At 52.2% G+C, this 21,569-nt stretch overlaps 1 long non-coding RNA gene across 1 annotated transcript; it reads right to left on the minus strand.

The window, feature by feature from the left end:
* Positions 1-287: 287 nt before the first annotated feature.
* On the minus strand, positions 288-21,066 carry LOC149121970 (uncharacterized). The gene is made up of 3 exons (XR_016221081.1): positions 20,863-21,066; positions 7,637-7,737; positions 288-458 (listed from the first exon to the last, which is right to left on the minus strand). It is a non-coding gene; the product is annotated as an uncharacterized LOC149121970 (long non-coding RNA).
* Between the last annotated feature and the right edge of the window lie 503 nt (positions 21,067-21,569).

The following is a 21,569-nucleotide window of genomic DNA, read 5'->3' on the forward strand; positions in this document are numbered from 1 at the left end:
CGACCAGGACTAGAACCCCGTGTGCCGGCGCCGCTAGGTGGAGGATTAGCCTATTGAGCCGCGGCGCTGGCCCATCACCCTCTTTTAAAAAAGAAGAAAAAAAGAAAGAAAGAAAGAAAGAAAGAAAGAAAGAAAGAAAGAAAGAAAGAAAGAAAGAAAGAAAGAAAGAAAGAAGAAAGGAAAGAAGGAAGGGAGGGAGAGAGGGAGGTAGGGAGGGAGGGAGGTAGGGAGGGGCACAATCTCTAACCATGAATTAGGTGAGCAAGAAAAATAAGCCAGTATGCTCCTTAAAGATCAACTTCATTTCTCTTTTGCTGATAAGGAGTCACCGTTCTAGTCTTTTCCAAGGGGGTTTCCGGAGGATTTCGGTGCTGTGCCAGAGCTGCCTTGTCTGGCTTCCAAGGGGTGGTTGTGTTGTCTCCTCCCAATTCTGCATTCAGTGACCTCCCAGCGGCAGCCTGAAATCAGTCACGCAGGAATAGTCAGCAAGTGTCCCAGACCAGTGAGTTTTTTTGCTCAAGACTCAATTAACCAGCAACCACTGTCCCCTTCCCTTTCCAGGGCCTGTGCCCAGGTTGGAAAGGGAAGATGGGAGGAGGGCACAGCCAGTAACGGGAAAGGGCACAGCAGGCTCCAGCCACAGCTGCACACAGGTCACCCCCGAGGACCCCTGTTCTTGTCGGCAAGGCACCTGTGGGCACCTCTCTTCCTGCTTCTGTGCTGCCTTTGGAGCTTGGACCTTCTAGAAGGCTATTCTTGTCCCCTCATCTGACCCCCACCACACAGTGCCTCCCTTGCAGCTCTGGTGGCGAAAGAGGGCTCTCTGTTCTCCTTCTAGCTCCCAAAGCAATTTTTGTTTGTTTATACTGCGAGTAAAATCCTTCCCTCCTTAAATACTATTAGTAATGTTCTTACACTTTTGAGAATAGAGTCAGGGGCTAACATTGTGGTGCACGGGTTAAGGCACCACCAGCAACCCTGGCATCCCATATGAGTGCTGGTTTGAGTCCTGGCTGCTCCACTTCTGATCCAGGTTCCTGCCATCACTCCTGGGAAAGCAGCAGAAGATGGTCCAAGTACTTGGGCCCCTGCCACCCACACGGGAGACCAGATGAACCTCCTGACTCCTGGCTTTGGCCTGGCCCAGCCCTGGCCATTGCAGCCATCTGAAGAGTGCATAAAAGATTCATTCATTCTCTCTCTCTCTCTCTCTCTAATTCTGCCTTTCAAATAAATAAATCTTTTTTAAAAAATAAAAATAGAGAGAGTCAGGAAGCTCTGTTTCCCCAGTACCATGAGCTCAGCAGAACAGGACAACTGGAGATACTAAACGGGGGGGAAATGTTAAAGGGGCAAAGAATTCTGCTCACAAGCACATTCCAGAATTCCAAGCCTTTGGGATTTTTGGAATTAGAACTAGCTAACAGTTTTCTCACACCTCCTCATTGAGGTTTGAAGGACAAATAATGCTAGCAAATGGCCTAGGCAGTGCCCAGCACATAGTAGGTCATCAGCACACAGCAGTTTCTTGCACCTTTCTTGGGACTCTGACCACCAAGACGAGACCCTCTAGGGGGAGAAAGCTGGGAACGGAGCCTCTTGCTTCCTCCTCCCACACAGTGGCAGGGACTGTGACCCACTGGGTTGGGTCACATGACCCAGTCTCCCAGGCTGTGGCAAGCAGACATTGGCGCACTAGTAAGAATTCTATCAAAGCCCCCACGTGCTCTGCTAGCATGAAATGTCCTCTCAGGTTAGCTGGACAAACCTAGGGATTGTTTAACAAGCGAATAAAACCAGCCATGCCCCCTCAGAGGGTGGGATTCTGGTGAGCTGATGTCCTGTTGGTGGCTTCCCTTCGGGCCCCTTCCAAGCCCCGCTGCTTACCTGTTCTTCCAGCTCCCCATGGTCAGCCCGGTCGGATTCCTCCACAGCCACAGCTGCCGCGCCACCTCCCTCACCACCCATTGACAAATCCCCGTTCCATTCCTCACTGCCCGCAACTCCGGGCCGGGCTTGCAGCTGCCTGTCCCACATTCCCAGCTGAGCCTCCCACAGGTGGCGCTGCCCTCGGCACTGCCCATCTTCCCTGCTCCTGACGTTGACCTTGGTCTATGTCCCCCATCCTGGTGAATGGACCGTCTTCCTTTAGTCCTACCAGAGGCCTCCTTCCTTCGTTCCTCACATCCCACTGATGATAAGGCTCCATGGATGTACTTCTCAGCAGTGCTTGCCTCTGCGCCCCTTGACTCTGGCCACTGGGAGCAGCCATTGTTTCCCAGGGGGAGAATGCCGATCCCTGCCCTCCTGTCTCCTCCCTCCAGCTCAGTCTTCAGTGCCTAAAACACATCTGAGTGTGTCCAGGCTTCCTATTGAGTGGCTTCTGCTTACAGGTGCATGGAGGTGAGAACTTGCCAGAACCCAGAGGGCTCCCCACGATCTAGCGGTAATGCTCAGAACACACTCTCCCCTGCTGCTTATTGCCCGGCCCAGCCACACTGAAGCACGGGGCTCCCTAGGTCCTTCTGCCTATGTTTTTTCTCTTTCTGTACCTGCTAAGCCATGCTCACTTCTAGCACCTCTTGTGTGAAGTCCTCCTGGATTCCCACTCTCTGATTAGATTTACTGAGTCCTCTTGAGGCCTCTTCTGTCCCATTGGAGGCTTCCCTTTCTCTTTACCTCTTCGTGGTGCAACTCTGTTTACACTGCTGTCTCCCCCTCTATACTGAGCGCATTGAGGAAAAGTAGCATGTCAAAATCATGTTTATTCTAGGAAATAAGAGGGCTCCTGTAAATGGCTTGGGTATACAGATGTGTCCTGTTGTAAGGTTACTGTGGTTGTGAAGTGGACAGTCAGAAAAAAGAAGTATTAGGGACAACAGATGTGATACATGAAAAGTGATAAAAATCCACTCTAAACAGACTTAAATCAGAATGCAGGCTCTTAGCCCTAGACAAACCATTTCAAACATTTTAAAATAGATAGCCAAGAAAAAAACATAAATGGAATAAAATAGAATATCAAAAACCACTTGGTTCACCCAAAAGAAAGCAAACAAGGAGAGACAGAGAAACAAACACTGAATAAACAGCTGGAGAACAAGTAGCAAGGCAGATCTACATCAGCAAATCAATGACCAAATGTAACAGCTCTGGGGTGGGCGGTGTGAGTCAGCTGCCAGCTGAGACTCTGGTTAACACGCCCTGGTCTCACACCAGACTCCCTGGGTTCCGTTCCTGGCACCAGCTCCGGATCCTGGCTTCCTGCTAATAAAGCCCCCGGGAGGCAGCAGTGACAGCTCCAGGGACTGAGTTGCTGCCACCCTTGTGGGAGACCTGCACTGAGTTCTCAGGTCACAGGCTCAGTCCCAGCCGAGCCCTGGCCCAGCCCCAGTGGTTGTGGACATTTGGAGAATGAACGAGCAGATAGGAGCTCACTCGCTTGCTCTCTCTCTCTGTCTCTCTCACACACATACGCACACACACATTTGGAGAATGAACTAGCAAATGGGAGCCCTCTCTATCTACATCTCTCTCTCCCTTCTCCTCTCCCTCTCAGAGAAAAACATTTTTAATGTAAAATTTTCAATTCAATTCTAGAGATTGTTCAACTGGATAAAAAGTAAGATTAACATATATACTATCTGGGGCGGGCATTTGACCTAGGAGTTGAGACACCTTCATCCCGTATCAGGCACTGGGATTAGCGCCAGTCTCTGGCTCCACTTGCCAGCTTCCTACCAGTGCAGGCTCTGGGACACAGCAGGTGTTTGAGTTCCTGCTGCCCATGTGAGAGATCTTGATTAAGTTTCCAGCTCCCAGCTTCAGCTTGGCCCAATCCCTGCCATTGCAGGCTTTTGCGGAATAAACCAGCAAATAGGAGTTTCTCTCTCTCCCTCTCCCTCTCCCTCTGTGTGTGTGTGTGTGTGTGTGTGTGTGTGTGTAGCTCTCAAATAAGTAAAACACAAACACACAGATACACACTACATACAGAAGATAAATGATGTTAAAGACAGAAACAAGCTGAATATAAAGGCATAGAAACTGATTTACATGCAAACAGAATAAGAAGTCTAGAAAGGCTATTTAATATAATACAAAGGAGACTTGAAGACAAAGAATACCAAAGGAGGGGCTAGTGTTTTGGCGTAGTGAGTAAAGACATCACCTGTGACAGTGGCATCCTATATGGGCACTGGTTCATGGTTTGTGTCCCAGCTGCTCTACTTCCAATCCAGCACCCAGCTAACGCACCTGGGAAAGTGGTGGAAGATAGCCCTGCACCTGTGTGGGAGACCTGGGTGAAGTCCCTGGCTCCTGGATTCAGCCTGGCTCAGCACTGGCCATTGCAGTGATTCTGGGGAGAAAATCAGCAGTTGGAAACTCGTGCGCGCACGCGCTCTCTCTCTCTCCCTCCCTTCCTCCCTCTCTCTCTGTTGCTCTGAATTTCAAATAAATAAATAAATCTTTTTTTAAAAATAGCACCAAAATGTTATCCTATTTTAAAAAAGAATACCATAGGGAAACATTTTATAATGGTAAGGGGACCAACTCTTTACGAAGATGTAACATTCCTAAATATATATACACCTAATAATAAAGTTTCAAAAATCACAAGTAAAACTGAAGGAAATGAAGAGAGAAATACAAATAGGTAAATCCACAGTTTTAGCTTGCAACTTTCACACTACTGTCTCAAAACTTGATAGAATAAGTAAATGGGGTCGGCGCTGTGGCACAGTAGGCTAAACCTCCACCTGCAGAGCCAGCATCCTAAATGGACGCCTGTTCAAGTCCTGGCTGCTCCTCTTCTGATCCAGCTCTCTGCTTATGGTCTGGGAAAGCAGTGGAAGATGGCCCAAGTGCTTGGGCCCCCGAACCTTCATGGAGGAGCTGGAAGAAGCTCCAGTCTCCTGGTTTCAGACTGGCTCAGCTCTGGCTATTGTGACCATTTGGGGAGTGACCCAGCAGATAAAAGACCTTTCTCTCTCTTCTCCCCTCTCTGTAACTCTACCTCTCAAATAAATAAATAAAATCCTTTTTTTTTTTTTTTTTTTGACAGATAGAGTGGACAGTGAGAGAGAGACAGAGAGAAAGGTCTTCCTTTTTTCCTTTGGTTCATCCTCCAATGGCCACTATGGCCGGTGTGCTGCGGCCGGCGCACTGTGCTGATCCAAAGGCAGGAGCCAGGTGCTTCTCCTGGTCTCCCATGAGGTGCAGGGCCCAAGCACTTGGGCCATCCTCCACTGCCCTCCCAGGCCACAGCAGAGAGCTGGCCTGGAAGAGGGGCAACCCGACTAGGACTAAAACTCGGTGTGCCGGTGCCGCAGGTGGAGGATTAGCCAGTTGAGCTGTGGCTCTGGCCGTAAATAATCTTAATAAAAAAAAAACTATGGACACAGAAGATGGGCAATATCATCAATGAACTTAGCAACCAAATAGAAAGCATTTTGGGAATGTTTTTCAAAGTTAAACACACATATACCTTTGACCTCTCAGTTCTACTCCTAGATATTAACTCAAGACTTACATTGCAAATGCTTAGAGCAGCCCTGTTTATAACAGCTTCAAACCAAAAACAACCCAAAGGTACATTGAACAGATGAATGGATAAACAAACTGGTGTATCAATAAAATGAGTTTTACTCAGCAATAAAGAAGGACATATATACATCAACATGAGAGAATCCGGGGGGGAAATGCTGAGCAAAAATTTCATACCTAAAAGAATATACAGTGCATGATTCCATTTACATGAAATTCTTTTTTTTTTTTTTTTTTTTTTTTTTTTGACAGGCAGAGTGGACAGTGAGAGAGAGAGACAGAGAGAAAGGTCTTCCTTTTCCATTGATTCACCCCTCAATGGCCGCTGCAGCCAGCGTAGCACACTGATCCGAAGCCAGGAGCCAGGTGCTTCCTCCTGGTCTCCCATGGGGTGCAGGGCCCAAGCACTTGGGCCATCCTCCACTGCCCTCCCAGGCCACAGCAGAGAGCTGGCCTGGAAGAGGAGCAACCGGGACAGATTCCAGTGCCCCGACCTGGACTAGAACCTGGTGTGCCGGTGCCATAGGTGAAGGATTAGCCTATTGAGCCGCAGCGCCGGCCCATTTACATGAAGTTCTGATCCAGTCAAACCAATCTGTAAACAGAAAACACACTACCGGCCAACAGGAGGAGTAATTAACTCTAAATAGACATGAGGAAACTTTCTAAAGTGATGGAAATATTTTATTTCTTGATCGCTGTGATCACAGATATGTGTACATTTAATAAAACCAACCGAACAAAACATGCAAAATGGGTTCTATTTAAGGCATGTGAATCATACCTTAAAATTTTTACAACTGGAGCAGCACTGTGGCATCGTATGTTAAGCCTCAGCCTGCAGGGCCAGCATTTCATATGTGCACTTGTTCAAATCACAGCAGCTCTTCTTTCGATCCAGCTCTCTGCTATGGCCTGGGAAAGCAGTAGATGTTGTTCCAAGTGCTTGGGCTCCTGTGCTCACATGGGAGACCTAGAAGAAGCTCCTAGCCCCTGGCTTCAAATCAGCTCAACTCAGGCCACTGCTTCCATTTGGAGAGTGAACCAGCAGATGGAAGAACCTCTCTCTCTCTGTCTCTCCCTCTCTCTGTCTGTAGCTCTACCTTTCAAAAATAATTAAAATCTTTAAAATATGGCCAGCGCCGCGGTTCACTAGGCTAATCCTCCACCTTGCGGCGCCGGCACACCAGGTTCTAGTCCCAGTCGGGGCGCCGGATTCTGTCCCGGTTGCCCCTCTTCCAGGCCAGCTCTCTGCTGTGGCCAGGGAGTGCAGTGGAGGATGGCCCAGGTGCTTGGGCCCTGTACCCCATGGGAGACCAGGAGAAGCACCTGGCTCCTGCCATCGGATCAGCGCGGTGCGCCGGCCGAGCGCGCCGGCCACGGCGGCCATTGGAGGATGAACCAACGGCAAAGGAAGACCTTTCTCTCTGTCTCTCTCTCTCACTGTCCACTCTGCCTGTCAAAAAAAAAATAAATAAATAAATAAATAAATAATCTTTAAAATAAAAAGTTTTTAAAAACCTAAAAAAAAACAGGATGGGAATGCAAAATGGCTCAGTCACTATGTAAAAGAACTTGATGGTTCTTCAAAGAGTTAAACATAGATTTCATGTGACCCAGCAATGCCACTCCTGAGTACGTGCCCAAAGCAACTGAAGACACAGACTGACAGAAATCTGTGTGCATGCATGTTCACAGGTACACTTTTCAGAAAAGCCAAAAGGTAGAAACCGCCCAAGTGTCTATCAGCATGTGAGCAGATGAACAAAGTGCAGTGTATATATGTAAGGGAACAGTACTCAGCCAGAAGGAATGAAGTACTGATACTTATAAGCAGGAGGATAACCTCAGAAACGCACTCAGTGAGAGAAACAACACAAAAAGTCACGCACTACAGGATCCCATTTATATGAAGCATCTAGAACAGATAAGCCCGTGGAAGCCCAGTGTGGATTGGAGATTGCCAGGGATTCAGTGGAGGGCAGGGTAATATTAGTAAATTTCCTTTTGGGGTGATGAAAATGTTTAGGGACTAGACAGCGTGGTGATGGCACAGCTGTACCAAGCTGCTAACTGCCTCTGAGTTACTCACATTGAAATGGTCCATGTTCTGCTCTTTGAACTTGATCTCATTAAAAGGAGGAGCGTTCCCTTTGCTTCCAACCAAGAAAGATGAACAGAAGCCAGATTTACCTGAAACAACCAAAGAGAAAGGACAACATACATGAAGCCAACAGTTTTCCAGACATTGGTGGGAAGCACCAGAGGACAGTGACCCCTAAGAGAGTGAAGGAGTGAGGTCAGCCCTAGGTCTGCTCCAATTTCCTGACTCCAAAGCATTCTCAGGCCACAGCACGTGGACAGGGAAATCCAGGCAGAATGCACAGAACTCCCAAGTTTGAGGTGAAACAGCCAAGAGTGTGGAAAGGCCTGGGAGTACACCCTGTAATAAGTAAACGAATACAGAAATATCTGGTACCAAAGAAGATGTGATTCAAAACATCCACATGCAGACTCTAAATAAAAAATCTATCCGGTAAATAAAGAAGCTGGAAATATTATCCAAAGTGAAGAGACAAAAACTTGGGAAGCTACAAATTTCACTGTTCAAAGACTAAAAGGGGCTGCCACGTGACGGGAGAAAGTGCTTGCAACCACAAGTGACTTGTATCCAGAATACATAAAGAACCTTCCAAACAGCCCCCTCTGTCTGTCACATCTGGGGAAGCCCCCTGCTGTTCCTCTGCAGAGACTGCAAGGGTTTGGTTGTCCCCGCAGGCAGCTGCTTGCATTGAGGGGTTGGTGGCCTGTGCTAATGAACAGTCAGCTGACAGAGCAAACCCAAGGACAGAGGGGCAGAGGCAGCCCCTGAGGAATTCTCCCTGGCTCCTGGGCTGACAAGATGGGGAGGGCTCCCTGTCTCTTGGACTTGGGCCTGGCCAGCTCAGCTCCCAGGCAGGGGAGTGGGTCTGAAGGCCTGGCAGGCCCACTCCTGCCCCTTTTCCCCCATGGGAGAAACACCCTCAGCAGCTGCTTCTAAGCCAACACCCAGGAGTGGTGGAGCAAACAGAGCTCGAAGGCCCCAATAACTCAAGGTCATTTTCTTTTCCTTCCTCTCTTGCTCATGACTCCCCCTTCCACCCCACCCCTGCCTTTTTTTTTTTTTTCCAAAAGTAGTTCAGAGGTTCTGTGGCACACTCTGCAAATAAACAAGGGAACTGCACCACATGCAGGCACTCCCAGCCCCAGAAACAACCATTTTCATTTTGCTTCCGTTTCTTCCTTACCTTTTCGATGCAAATCTTTTTGAAAGCAAATGTGGGAGTGCAAGACTAGTAAAAGCCATTGACAAAGTGTTTACTACCCATTGGGCTCTGCTAAGCAGCTCATGCTCTTCTCTCATTTAACGTTCACAAAAACTCTGAGTGACCCACACTGTAGACAGAGGGGTAGAGGCTTAGCGAAGTTAAAGAATGGGGGTGGGTGTTACGCCTGGTGGTTAACATGCCCATGACCCATCTCAGAATTCCTAGGTTCAACTCCCGACTCCAGCTCCGGACCCCAGCTTCGTGCTGAGGCAGACCCAGGGAGGCTGCTGCGTGGCTCCAATAATGGCCTTCCTGCTACCCACCTAGGAGACCTGGACTGACTTCCTGGTCCTGAACTTTGGCCCCAGCACAGCCTCAGCTTTTGTGGCCATTTGGGGAGTGAACAAATAGATGGCAGCATGTACTCTGTCTCTCTGAAACTAATTTAATTTTTTTCAAAAGAAGTTAAGTGCCTTGTGCAATGTCATTCAGCAATTAAATGGTGGGAATGGGGCTTGGATTCAGGGGATCTGACTCGAGAGCTGTCATTCTCGCTCTCACTCCTTTGAGGCTGACTACTGTCAGTACCCAGGCATCACTGAGAACAGCCGTGCAGCACTCTGGCCTCCTGAGGGGCTGTCATCATTTCCCAGTCCCCTACTGGTGGCCATGGGGTTGCTCTCAAGGCTTTCTGTAATACATGCCCCGATGAGTGTCCTTTAGTGAAATATTTTCTCAAAAGCTAAAATTGATACCCTCAGGACATGGCATAAGTGTAATTTTTTTTAAGATTTATTTTATTTATTTGAAAGGCAATTACAGAGAGCGATAGAGCAAGAGAGAGAAGTCTTCCATCTGCTGGTTCACTCCCCAAATGACTGCAATGGCCGGACTGAGCTGATCCGAAGCCAGGAGCCAGGAGCTTCTTCCAGGTCTCCCACGTGAGTGCAGGGGCCCAAGGACTTGGGCCATCTTCTACAGCTTTCTCAAGCCAAAGCAGAGAGCTGGATTGGAAATAGAGCAGCTGGGACTTGAACTGGCACCCATAAGGGATGCTGGTGCTACAGGCCAGAGCTTTAACCCGCTGCGCTATAGCACTGGCCCCCATAAGTGTAATTTCATAATTTTTTGGTGCATTTTGCACCAAGAGAGTCCTCCAAAAACAATGGACCCAGTGGTACTTCCTACACCCTCATCCACACTACAATACAAAGCATTCTTCAGCCACAACATTAAAGGCAGCTCAAACCATGCCACATAGATAAGAAAAGTTAGATTAATTAGGGGTTTCAGTGGCCTAACCTTTTCCAGGGGAAATTCCATCCCCCACTGGAGCCAGACCCTCAGCCAAGCGGAGCCTGGGGCGGGGAACAAGCCAAGTTCTGCTTCCTTGCAACAGGTAATCCTCAGGTTCCCAGAAATCCCTCTGTTGCCATCACCACCACTGGCCACGATGGAGGAGGAGGAGAACGTGCGGGCCGTTCCGGACCCCACAGCTGCTGAGTCCTGCGAGCGGCCCCTTGGGGCCGGGAGAGGACAGAGCCTGCAGACTGAGGTTCAGGCGCTCCTCTCAGCCCCACCACTGCCGATGGGATGAGCGAGGCACGGCCATCCCTGCTTCCCACATCTCTCCGGGCTGGGGCTGGGTGTGAATGACAGCCTGGGGTTCCCCGTGTCGCAGATCAGGACGTGAGCTGATGGCAGCTAACAGATGGCAGCCGTATCCCACAGCAGGCCCAAACGAACACAAAGCACTTGCCGGTGTTCTTGCACTGAGCCCCCCTAAACCTTTGCAGGACCGCTCCTGTCCTTGGTTGATAGAGGAGAATGTGGAGGCACAGGGCGCTTGGGGGATTTACCCATGATCAGACCAGGGGACCAAAGGCAGAGCCACGGTCTGAAGTCAGGACAATCTGGCTCACTTCTAGAAGGCCCCACTTCTACACCCTGGGCTACAGGGGCTGTCTGTGATCAGAGAGCAAGCTCCTTGTGGGCGAGGGCCCATGTGTCCCGCCCTCTCTCTGTCCCCAGTGCTCAGCCAATGCCACAGCCCGTGGGGAAGATCTGTGACCGTCCTGGTTGTCTATGGTGACACAACATGCCCAGTGGCTTGAATCAGTACCCGTTTGTCACACCACAGCTCTGCAGGTCAGAAGCCTGGAACAGTAGCACCCCGTGGCCTCTATTCAGCATCCCCCAAGGCTGGAATCAGCTGGACCCCAGCATCTTCTTCTAGGGTTGGGCAGGTGACCATTTCCCGCTTCCCTCCACTCCTGTCACCACATGAGTGTTCACTACATCACGTCTGAGACGCATCCCCTCCAAGAACCCCAGTCCGCCCGCTCACCCAGGAGAGCCACACTCACCCACGCCCGTCAGCAGAGGTGCAACCCAGGGAGCTGGGGCTGCCCTGCTCTGTGGCGAGCTGCGTCCAGCAGCCCCCTCTGCCACTGTCCCCTCTTTGCAACCCATAACATTGGCCTCCTCCGTGACCTTGCCATCACTCCTGAGCATTCCACAGGCCCAGGGAGTTGGAAAAAGGAGCCGGGGGAAGGCCAACAGCAGCCTTGGTGATCAGCGCCTCCCAACCCGAATTAATGAATTCTTAGTCCTCCACGAGCCTGGTGGGCACCCTCACAAGACCCCTCTGTCCTCATCCGGAAGAGACAAAAATGACCACCCCAGCTGCAGCGGGTGACAACCCCACCACACCTAGCCTTAGCCTACAGGGACTCTCACACAGGATTTTGGAGACGGCTCTGCGCTAAGCTACGTACTCATGTATTCAGCAATGTTTGTTGAAGACGTACAGTGGGCCAGGCACTGTGTTCTAGCTGCTGGGGTACAGCAGTGTTAACGATCCCAATTAAAGGGCAGGCATTTGGCCTCGCAGTTGGGACAACTGCATCTCACTCAGCGAGCCTGGGTGTGGGTCCCAGTTCCATCCCCACCCCAGCTCCCTACAAATGCACACTCTGGGAGGCAGCAGGTGGCGCTGGCTCAAGGACACAGGTTCCTGCCACCCATGGGAGACCCAGATCGAGTTTCCACCCCCACTTTTGGCCTGGCCCAGCCCGGTATGTCACAGGCATTTGGAGAACAGATCAGCAGATGGGCGAATTCTCTCCCTTCTGTCTGCCTGCCTCTCAAATGAAATAAAAAATTAAATAATAATAGAATTGAAGTCCCTGTTCCGTGAAGACCTGCTAGGCCCTGAGGCAGAAGGATGATGGAAACAGGATAAACTAGCAAATGACAGGGCGTTCCAGTGCTCTGCAGAGTAGCAGCGCTGGGAGAGGGAGGGAGTGGCCAGGGAGGAAGGGAGGGGCTTTAACCAGGGTGCTGGGGAAGCCGGCCCTGAAGAGGTGACATCTGAGTAAAATGAAGACTTGAAGATGACGGCGGGGGCGGGCTGGATGCTGGAGGGGTTGCAAGTGCAAAAGCCCTGAGGCAGGTCTGCGACTCACGCCTGCGCACAACTACAAGCAGCAGCCACTGCACATGGAGCTGGAAGGTCCTCCCGGAAGCCTTGAAACCTGCCCCGCCCCCCACCGGAGGGCGCTTCCCCCTCCCTCCCCAAGTCAGGTTCCGGTAGCTGCCAAAATTCATGCCAGATGCGCCAGGCAGATCTGCAGCCTCCTCCCGCGCGTTCCTGCTGCTTCCCTGGTGGGCACAGGAAGCCACACCGGCAAATGGGCAGCCTTTGATGCAGGGCACCTTCCGTGGGGCACCTGCCCGTGGGAGCCGGGAGCCGGCCTCCCGGGCGCCCCTGGCGGGATGAGTGGGAAGTGCTGGCAGGAGCCTGTGCAAACCGGGCTGCCTTCGCGCCAGGTCCACGCAGGGGCTCCTGCCCTCCCTAAAGCACAGAATCGCGGCGTCCTTCCACTGGGCTCCCATGCGCACGAGTCCACGGTGTGCATTTAGGGAGAAAGCAGAGCTCCTGGCAGGTCTAGGTTTTGCTGGTCTGCTTTAATAACAGGAGCACAGTGCCTCAAACCCCAGTCCATGTGACTGTCCCAGCTTCCCTGTAGGCTCGCTCTCTCCCGCTCCCTCTCGCTCTCTCCCGCTCCCTCTTCGGGCCGACCTCCTGAAGAGACTTGAAGAAAACACAACTACCAAAGGCTCTGTGCTGCCTCGGCTCCCATGATCCTCCTGGCCTCCCGTGCAACTCCGCCTCGGTCCCCCGCTCCCCAGAGCTCAGCGCTAAGCTGGCTTTCCACCCCCTGCCAGGCTGCTGTCGTGTGCTCCCCCCAGACTCAGCTCTCGGGAACCTCACACGTGCCTGACACCTGCCTGGGCCCCGGATGCCCTGTGAGCACCCACTCCACAGGCCCACATGTACCTCGGGGTCCCTTCCGCAAACCGGCGTCTGCTCCGGTCCCCCACCCTCTCAGGGACCTTGCCCTGGGCCCAGTGCCCACAGCCTTCGAGCTGGGGCTCACCCACCCGTCACAGCGTGATCCAGAGTCGCCCACCTCCCAGACGTCTCTGGCTTCTGTCCCCTCCCTGACGCAGCCCATTGTGCCCACTCTTCCTCTTGCCTGCCCGTGCCCAAGTTTAATCTCACAACTCACAGTGACCTGGGGATCCTGGGGCAAGCCAGCTGACACCACCCAGCCTCAGTTTACTCAGCTGAGAAGTGGGTATAACGATGCTCAGTGTAAAGAGAGCACTGACAATGACCTATAACAGCTCCCATGAACACAAATCGCCTTGCACAGTGCTCAGCCCGAGTCACACAAACGCCGGCTTACTGCTCCTGCCCCTATCCTGTACCAAGTGCTTTTTCCTCCGCAGACAAATCTGATTTCCAGAGCCACAGCTTGCCAAACACACTCCACTTGCTATGATCCAGCTGCAGAGGTGAGGAGTTCCCCCCACCCCGCCCGACTCAAACCAGCTCGATGGTGTAAAGAATCAGCTGGTTATTTTGATTTATCTAAAATATTCAGACCAGGAGGATACTGAAATTTTTTTAAATAATTACGATTTCTTAAAGCTTGTCTCAGGAAATGTTTATGAAGCGTAGTGAAAGAACTCATTCCTGGCCGGTGGCGCAGCTCACTAGGCTAATCCTCCGCCTAGCGGTGCCAGCACACCGGGTTCTAGTCCCGGTCGGGGTGCCGGATTCTGTCCCAGTTGCCCCTCTTCCAGGCCAGCTCTCTGCTGTGGCCCGGGAGTGCAGTAGAGGATGGCCCAAGTGCTTGGGCCCTGCACCCCATGGGAGACCAGGAGAAGCACCTGGCTCCTGGCTTCGGATCAGCGCGGTCCGCCAGCCGCAGCCGCCATGGCAGCCATTGGAGGGTGAACCAACGGCAAAAAGGAAGACCTTTCTCTCTGTCTCTCTCTCTCACTATCCACTCTGCCTGTCAAAAAAAAAAAAAAAAAAAAAAAAGAACTCATTCCTGCCATACAGTCCCCTTCCTTCCCACTCTGCTTTCCTTTCGGAAGGATTTGCAATTCAGATTGAGAATAAGTTCTATTCTCACTTAGAAAAACACATTCCCTCTAGCAAAGAGACTTGTTTTGAATAAATCTCCCACAAGACAGCCATATCTTTAGACTTTGTGTGTGCAACAGTTCAACAAAAAAAGCTGTTGATCTCTACTCTTTCCCTCACTTCTTCAATGATGGAAATTTAGAAGTGCATGATCTCCAGTCCCTCTCTCTCTCTCTCTCTCTCTCTCTCTCTCTCTCACACACACACACACACACACAGACACACACACACATTGCTCCTCTGTCTTTTCAGATTTCTTCTCAACAAAACCCCACAAATGACTAAGGTCAGATTTAATTCAAATTATTTTGGCTGGGGCTGGCGTTGTGGTATAGCGGGTAAAGCCACTGCCTGCAATGGCAGCATCCCATATGGGTGCCCGTTCTAGTCCCGGCTGCTCCACCTCCGATCCAACTCTCTGCTATGGCCTGGGAAAGCAGAAGATACCCAAGTGCTTGAGCCCCTGCACCCGCATGGGAGACCTAGAAGAAGCTCCTGGTTCCTGGCTTTGGATCAGCACAGCCCCAGCTGTTGTGGCCAATTGAGGAGTGAATCATTGGATGGAAGATCTCTCTCTCGCTCTCACTCTCGCTCTCTGCCTCTCCTTCTCTCTGTGTGTAACTCTGGTTTTCAAATAAATAAATAAATAAATCTTTAACAAATTATTTTGGCTGACATCAGCTTAGGGCAAGATCACCAATGTCAAAATGAAACAGAAAATTGAAATAGAACTTCTAACTTCAGTTGAATTGTCTTTTTTAAAAATGCACTTATTTGAAAGAGTGACAAAGAGAAGGGAAGGAAGACAGAGAGAGGGAGGGGGAGGGAGACTTCTATCCTCTGGTTCACTCCCCAGATGCCTGCAACAACCAAGCTGGGCCAGGCCAAAGACAGGAGCCAAGAGCTTCAACTAGGTTCCCACGTAGATGGCAGGAACCCAAGTACTTGAACTATCATATGTGCCTTCCAGAAACCCGAGCAGGAAACTAGATCAGAAGCAGAGGTAGGGCCGTATCCCAGGTACTCTGATACGGGATGTGGGTGCCCAGGGCACCTGCTCGGCCACAATGCCTGCCCCTTAAGATTCTCCATTACAAAATCAACACATATTCAGAAGCAGCAGCAATAAATGTCTCTGGAAAGTGTGAATAATCTCTCCCACTTGGCTGAGCCCCCGCTGGCGAGTAACAGCGAACCCCAGCTGGCCCTTGAGCCCATGGATGTCTGTCATGCTCACATTGTTCCAGCCCCCTAACTTCCCATAATACCACCGCTGTTTTTCCAAACACTCCTCTTCAGATGGCATATGAGATATCCATTATAACTGTTCCTAATTATTTTTTCACTTTACTTGAAAGGCAGAGAGAGAAAGGGAGAGAGAGATCATCCATCCACTGATTGACTCTCCAAATATCTGCGATGTCCCGGTCAGGAGCCCAGATTCCAATCCAGGTCTCCCACATGGATGGCAGGGATCCAAGTACTTGAGCTATCACCTGCCACCTCCCAGGATGCACATTTGCAGGAAGCCAGAGAGGAAGCCCAGACAGGACTTGAACCAGGCACTCCAATATAGGAAGAGGGCATCCCAAACAGAATCTTAACCACTGAGCTGAACACCCACTCTTCCATTATAATTTTTTTAAAGATTTATTTCAAAGTCAGAGTTACACAGAGAGAGAAGGAGAGTCTGAGAGGGAGAGAGGGAGAGAGGAGGGGAGAGGGAGAGAGGAGGGGAGAAGGAGATAGGAGGGGGAGGGGAAAGGGGGGAGGGAGAGAGAGAGAGAGATCTTCCATCCGCTGGTTCACTCCCCAACTGGCCACAATGGCTGGAGCTGTGCCAATCTAAAGCCAGGAGCCAGGAGCTTCTTCCAGGTCTCCCACACAGGTGCAGGGGTCCAAACACTTGGGCCATCTTCTACTGCTTTTCCAGGCCACAGCAGAGAGCTACATTGGAAGAGAAGCAGCCAGGACTCAAACTGACACCCATTATAGGATGCCGACACTGCAGGTGGCAGCCTTACCCACTATACCCCTCTTCCATTATAATTTTAAAAGCACATTCCTTGTAACCTAGCAATTTCACTGTGGGAAATCAAACCCACAGGCATAGGGCACTGGTTTGCACCCAAGGCTATAGGTACCAGGAAACTTACTGCACACGGCTCGCAGTGTCAGACCCTGGGAAGAACCTAAATGCCCAGCCCTCTCCCCTCATCTGGGCTGTTTAGGGCATTCTGTTTGGGCGGGAGGGAAATTTCAGCTGTAACTCGTATTCTGTGAAAACCACTACTCCACCCCAGGTGAGCGTTGGGACTTTTCATCTCCTTCCAACAGTGAAATTTTCTGTCTTCCCTTTTAGGGAGTTCTGGGGGACACAGGAAGAAACAGTAAGATCTGTGTCTGAAGGTCAGATGGCCACAGCACAAGCCGATCATTGTTAGGTCCATTTTGGCCACAGAGACAAGAAATCTCACTCTCCCCAGAGACAGCCCAGGTCCAGGTTCTGCTTCCACCCAGAGAGTCTCAAATCTTTGTGCGTAAGATCCACCCGGACTCTTGCTAAACCACAGATGGATTCATTAGGTCGGGAGCTGAGACACTGCGTCTCTAACCAGTAACCAAGTAACGTAGATGCTGCTGGCCCGCGGACCACGCTGGTAAGAATTGGGTTAATTCACATCCACTGTATGAACTAAATCCCAGGGACTGTCCAAGCTAAGCACAAGAAAAACAAAACAAAACAAAACAAACAAAAAAAAACCTCCGGAGTCCCAGGCAACCCCTGGGCGCTGGGCAAACCGGGACAGTTGCTTCCCGGCGGCTGGATGAGCTCCAGGTCCGATGCTCTGGGACCTGGGAAAGTGGCGGCAATGAATGAAGTTGGCTGCACACGTGAGCAGCCAGAAGAGCTGAAGCGTCCACTCGCTTGGACTCCACCCAAGCCCCCGCGGCCCAGATGGCTCCTCAGACTGCGGCCAGCTGCGAAATTCTGCAGTAGGTCTGTCTGATGGTAGCTGTACGTGTTCAGGGGTGGCAGGGCATGGTGAAAATATTAGAGAGCAAGGAAAGCCCCGGAAATGAGATGAGAATGCTTTACAGCGAGGACAAGAGGATCCACGTGACCCCGAGACTCCCGCGGCAGCCAGCCTCCGGGCCGGACCCCGGCATTGCAGCCCCTGCTAGCCACACGCTCGTGCAGTTTTGCCCTGCAGGGCATAGAGCTAACTTGTAAAAGCAATTGGACATGATGGCCATGGTGACGTAGAACTTCCCAGGTGAGTCACAGAGCCAGTGAGGCCTCTTGCTGTCGCTTTGTGTACATCACTTGCTCGGGGCAAAGCCAGCTGCCATGTGTGAGGGTCCCCCAGCAGCCCTGTGGAGACCCTGAGACCTCCTGCCAATGGCCATGTTTTTATTATTATTTTTTATTTTTTGGACAGGCAGAGTTAGAGAGAGAGAGAGAGAGAGAGAGAGAGAGAAAGGTCTTCCTTTTTCCATTGGTTCACCCACCCAAATGGCCACTATGACCATTTGAGTGTCCCGTGTTGGAAGCAGATCCTCCGGCTCCGATCCAGCCCTCGGACACTGTAACCTCCCTCAGTGCCTTAGGCTGGAACTCAGCTCATCAGCTCAGCCACTTTAGACAGAGCCCGCGAGGGTCAAGAGACCCAGATCTGCAACCTGGCCGCCAGCGGGGCCACCAGCAAGTTTCCTTTTGCCTGCCAATTTCTTTTCATGGGAATTAGCCACCAGCCTCCAAAAACCAGGACATTCTCATGGAGCTCTGGGTATCCAGCACCCCCTGAAAAACAAAGAGTTCAAAACAAGCTCTTCCACCCTACAGGTCAAGGACGGACAGAGCCGTCTTCAGAGGGTCCCTGCGCTCCCCCCACCGGCCTCCTGCCGTCTCTCCACCCAGCCCACATCACCTGTGAGCCCACCGAAGTCGGTGATTCTTGGCTTACAGATCAGAAACGTTTCATCAGTGGAACTCAGAGCGCGGTCACCGGCCCAGCACAGCGGCAACATCACCTGGGAACTTGCTAGAAATGCGAATTCTTGGGTCTCCTGAGAAACTCAGGTGGAGCCCAGGAGGCCCATTTCAAGCCAGTGATTCCGATGTATGCTGTCACCTAGAACCCTTGATTGGCACAAGCAGGGCTTCTCACCTGCGGAGACCACCGTCTGGGTGGGTGTTGTGGTACAGCGGAGAAAGCCCATGTTTGCACACCAGCATCCCATATGAGAGCGCCTGACTCCTCTGCTTCCGATCCAGCTTCCTGCTAATGCATGCTGGGAGGCAGCAGAGGATGGCTCAAAGTGCATGGGCTCCTGCCACCCACATGGGAAACCCAGAGGGATTCTGGGCTCTTGGCTTTGGCCTGGCCCAGCCCTGAGTATTGCAGGCATTTGGAGCCGTGAGCCAGCAGAGAGAAGATCTGTCTCTGTCACTCTGCCTTTCAAGTAAACGAGAATAAATAAACTGGCGCGGCCGGCGCCGCGGCTCACTAGGCTAATCCTCCGCCTTGCGGCGCCGGCACACCGGGTTCTAGTCCCAGTTGGGGCGCCGGATTCTGTCCCGGTTGCCCCTCTTCCAGGCCAGCTCTCTGCTGTGGCCAGGGAGGGCAGTGGAGGATGGCCCAGGTGCTTGGGCCCTGCACCCCATGGGAGACCAGGAGAAGCACCTGGCTCCTGCCATCGGATCAGCGCTGTGCGCCGGCCGCAGCGCGCCGGCCACGGCGGCCATTGGAGGGTGAACCAACAGCAAAGGAAGACCTTTCTCTCTGTCTCTCACTGTCCACTCTGCCTGTCAAAAATAAATAAATAAATAAACTGGCGAAAAAGGAGGGCAGGTAGCGGCAAGAGAACCCATTTTCTGCTCTTGGGCAGGAGGGGCTCCGCATGTCAGACCCAGCCCTGAGCCCGGCCAGGAAGGCCCGTGATCTGCTCCATCTGCCAAGCTGCAGGCCACGAAGCTCGGGATTCTCCCCGCACTCCCACGGGTGGGGTGAGGAGCAAGCACCTGGAGACAATGTAATACCGAATACATGGCTCACCTGCCCTGTCACCCAGCAGGAACACAAACAATAATACAGTTGGGGTTTCTTTATGTTTTTCTAAAGATTTATTTTTTATGTATTTGAAAGGCAGAATTACAGAGAGAGGGAGATAAAGAGAGACAGAGAGAGAGGTCTCCCACCTGCTTGTTCTTTCCCCAAATACCACAACAGCTGCAGCTGGGCCAAGCCGAAGCCAGGAACTTCCTTGAAGTCTCCCAGGCCAGTGCAGGGGCCCAAGCACTTGGGCCATCCTCTACTGCTTCCCAGGCCACAGCAGGGAGCTAGATGGGAAGCCAGTACTCCAACCAGAGCCCATATGGTATCCAAGAGTCTCAGGAGGTGGCTTTACCTGCTACGCCACAACACCGGCCCCAGGCATCTGTCACCAGCAAAGCCCCTTGTCCTCCTTTCAGAATTTAAGCAAATCCAGTAGCGACTTCAGATAAAAATACTGAAGCGTCTACAATGAGAAACACGCAAGTGGATTTCTAAGCTCTCGCCCGACTCGGGAGGGCTTGGCAGCCGTGGGGAGTCTCGGAGCGCGGGGCAGCTCTGTGCTGAGGGGACATGGCTGCGAATATTGCAACCTGATAACTCTCACCCAGAAAACCCACCACGCAGTCCAGGGCCGCGTCTCCACCCCCGTCCCGGGGTTCTAACTCGAGTTGACTCTACTTCAAAGGAAGGAAAGCTTGTTTGGCCAAATAGCCAGGGAGCATTGGTTTCAGGAATGTGACATGCTGTTAAACCACAGCCGTGTACGCTTGTGGCTGCTGCGATTTTCCCAGGATGAAAGTTTCACTTTCAAAGGAAAACATGGCACCATGTAAGCTGGAGAAACACGAGGTTCATGGTGTCCGGTGGCCCCAAGGACCTTTCCGTCCCAAAGCGCACCTACTGTGTGTCAGTATGTCCCCGGGGGGAGGCCGGGGAGAACGAGCGCCATGGATGGGACTGGAACAACGAGCGAGGTATGTTTCCTGAGTTTGAGTGTCTTTCCAGGAAGTGGAGAACAAGGACAGTTGGGAGGGGCCTAGACCGTCAACAGCGCAGGGCCTTGTGGGAGGCTGGGGGACCCTAGAGAAGGGGCAGGCGCGCGGCTCTCCCAGGACCTTAGGGAGCTGCGAGAGCAGGCGCAGGAGCTGGACGTGGAAGCACAGGCCACGCTGCAGGAGAGAGGCACTGGACTCGGGGCCCTCGGGGCCTCCAGCGGTCACCTGTCGGGTCCCTGGGCTCCCACCGCCCCCTCTGGCTCCGAGTGCTCGCCATGGAGGCAGAATGCCGCCCGAACAGGTGGGCGGCCGTCCTAGCTCCTTCCGTTGCAGTCAGGCTCCGTTTCCAAGTCTAGTTGGTACTTAAGAAACTGAATTAATTCAGAAGCAAATTTCATGGAATCCCAGCGTTTAACTCCGTCAAGGAACTAGGACATAATTTATCCCAACCTCACCTTCCATGTCGTGATCCCTATGGCAGCCTGGTTATCCGGCTTTGTATTTGTGTGCCCCCACAGACAGGGAGCTCACTCTCTCACAAGAGAGCCTGTTTCACCCCTCAAAGAGCTCTAGCTACTTCAAAATGTTCCCTGCCCAGGGCACTAGCTCCTCCCTCCTTCTGTCGCAGCTCCTGAGCACAGGCTGTCTGAACCCGCATGTCCCACAAGGCCCTTGAACTCCCTGCAGGTGCGGCCGTAGCCATTCCACACGGCTGCGCTCCCCAGCGCTCGGGTGGGCGGGCCCACGGGCCAGGTGAAGCTGATGCGCACGTTGACCCAGGCCCTTCAACAACCTGCTGCCTGCTCCCTGGACACTGCGACTGGTGTTCCCAGTGGAGTGAGAGAAGCCCAGGCCAGATCAGGGACAGCGTGTGGGACGCCTCGGCCAGCTGGCCTCCGAGACCACAGAGGGACAGTGGCTGCTGCAGGAACTGAAAGATGATGACCCCTTCCAGAGGGCCAGGCTGCCTTGACCAGCCTGATGCTGAGCACCTGCGACACACTGGCTGGTCTGCAGCCTCTCACTGTCTGCGCTCGACGCAGGCCCTGTGCCAGGGTCTGTGGATGTTGGGTTTCATGGACACTGGTGGCAAAACCACTGGGTCCTGAGCTTGGCATAGAAGGGAGAAGCCCGCCCCCTTGTGGTCCTCTGGGGGGTGGCA

The sequence above is a fragment of the Oryctolagus cuniculus genome, chromosome 15 (assembly GCF_051225735.1).
Source record: "Oryctolagus cuniculus isolate XC-2025 breed Fujian yellow rabbit chromosome 15, ASM5122573v1, whole genome shotgun sequence".
In the NCBI taxonomy this organism is placed as follows: Eukaryota; Metazoa; Chordata; class Mammalia; order Lagomorpha; family Leporidae; genus Oryctolagus; species Oryctolagus cuniculus.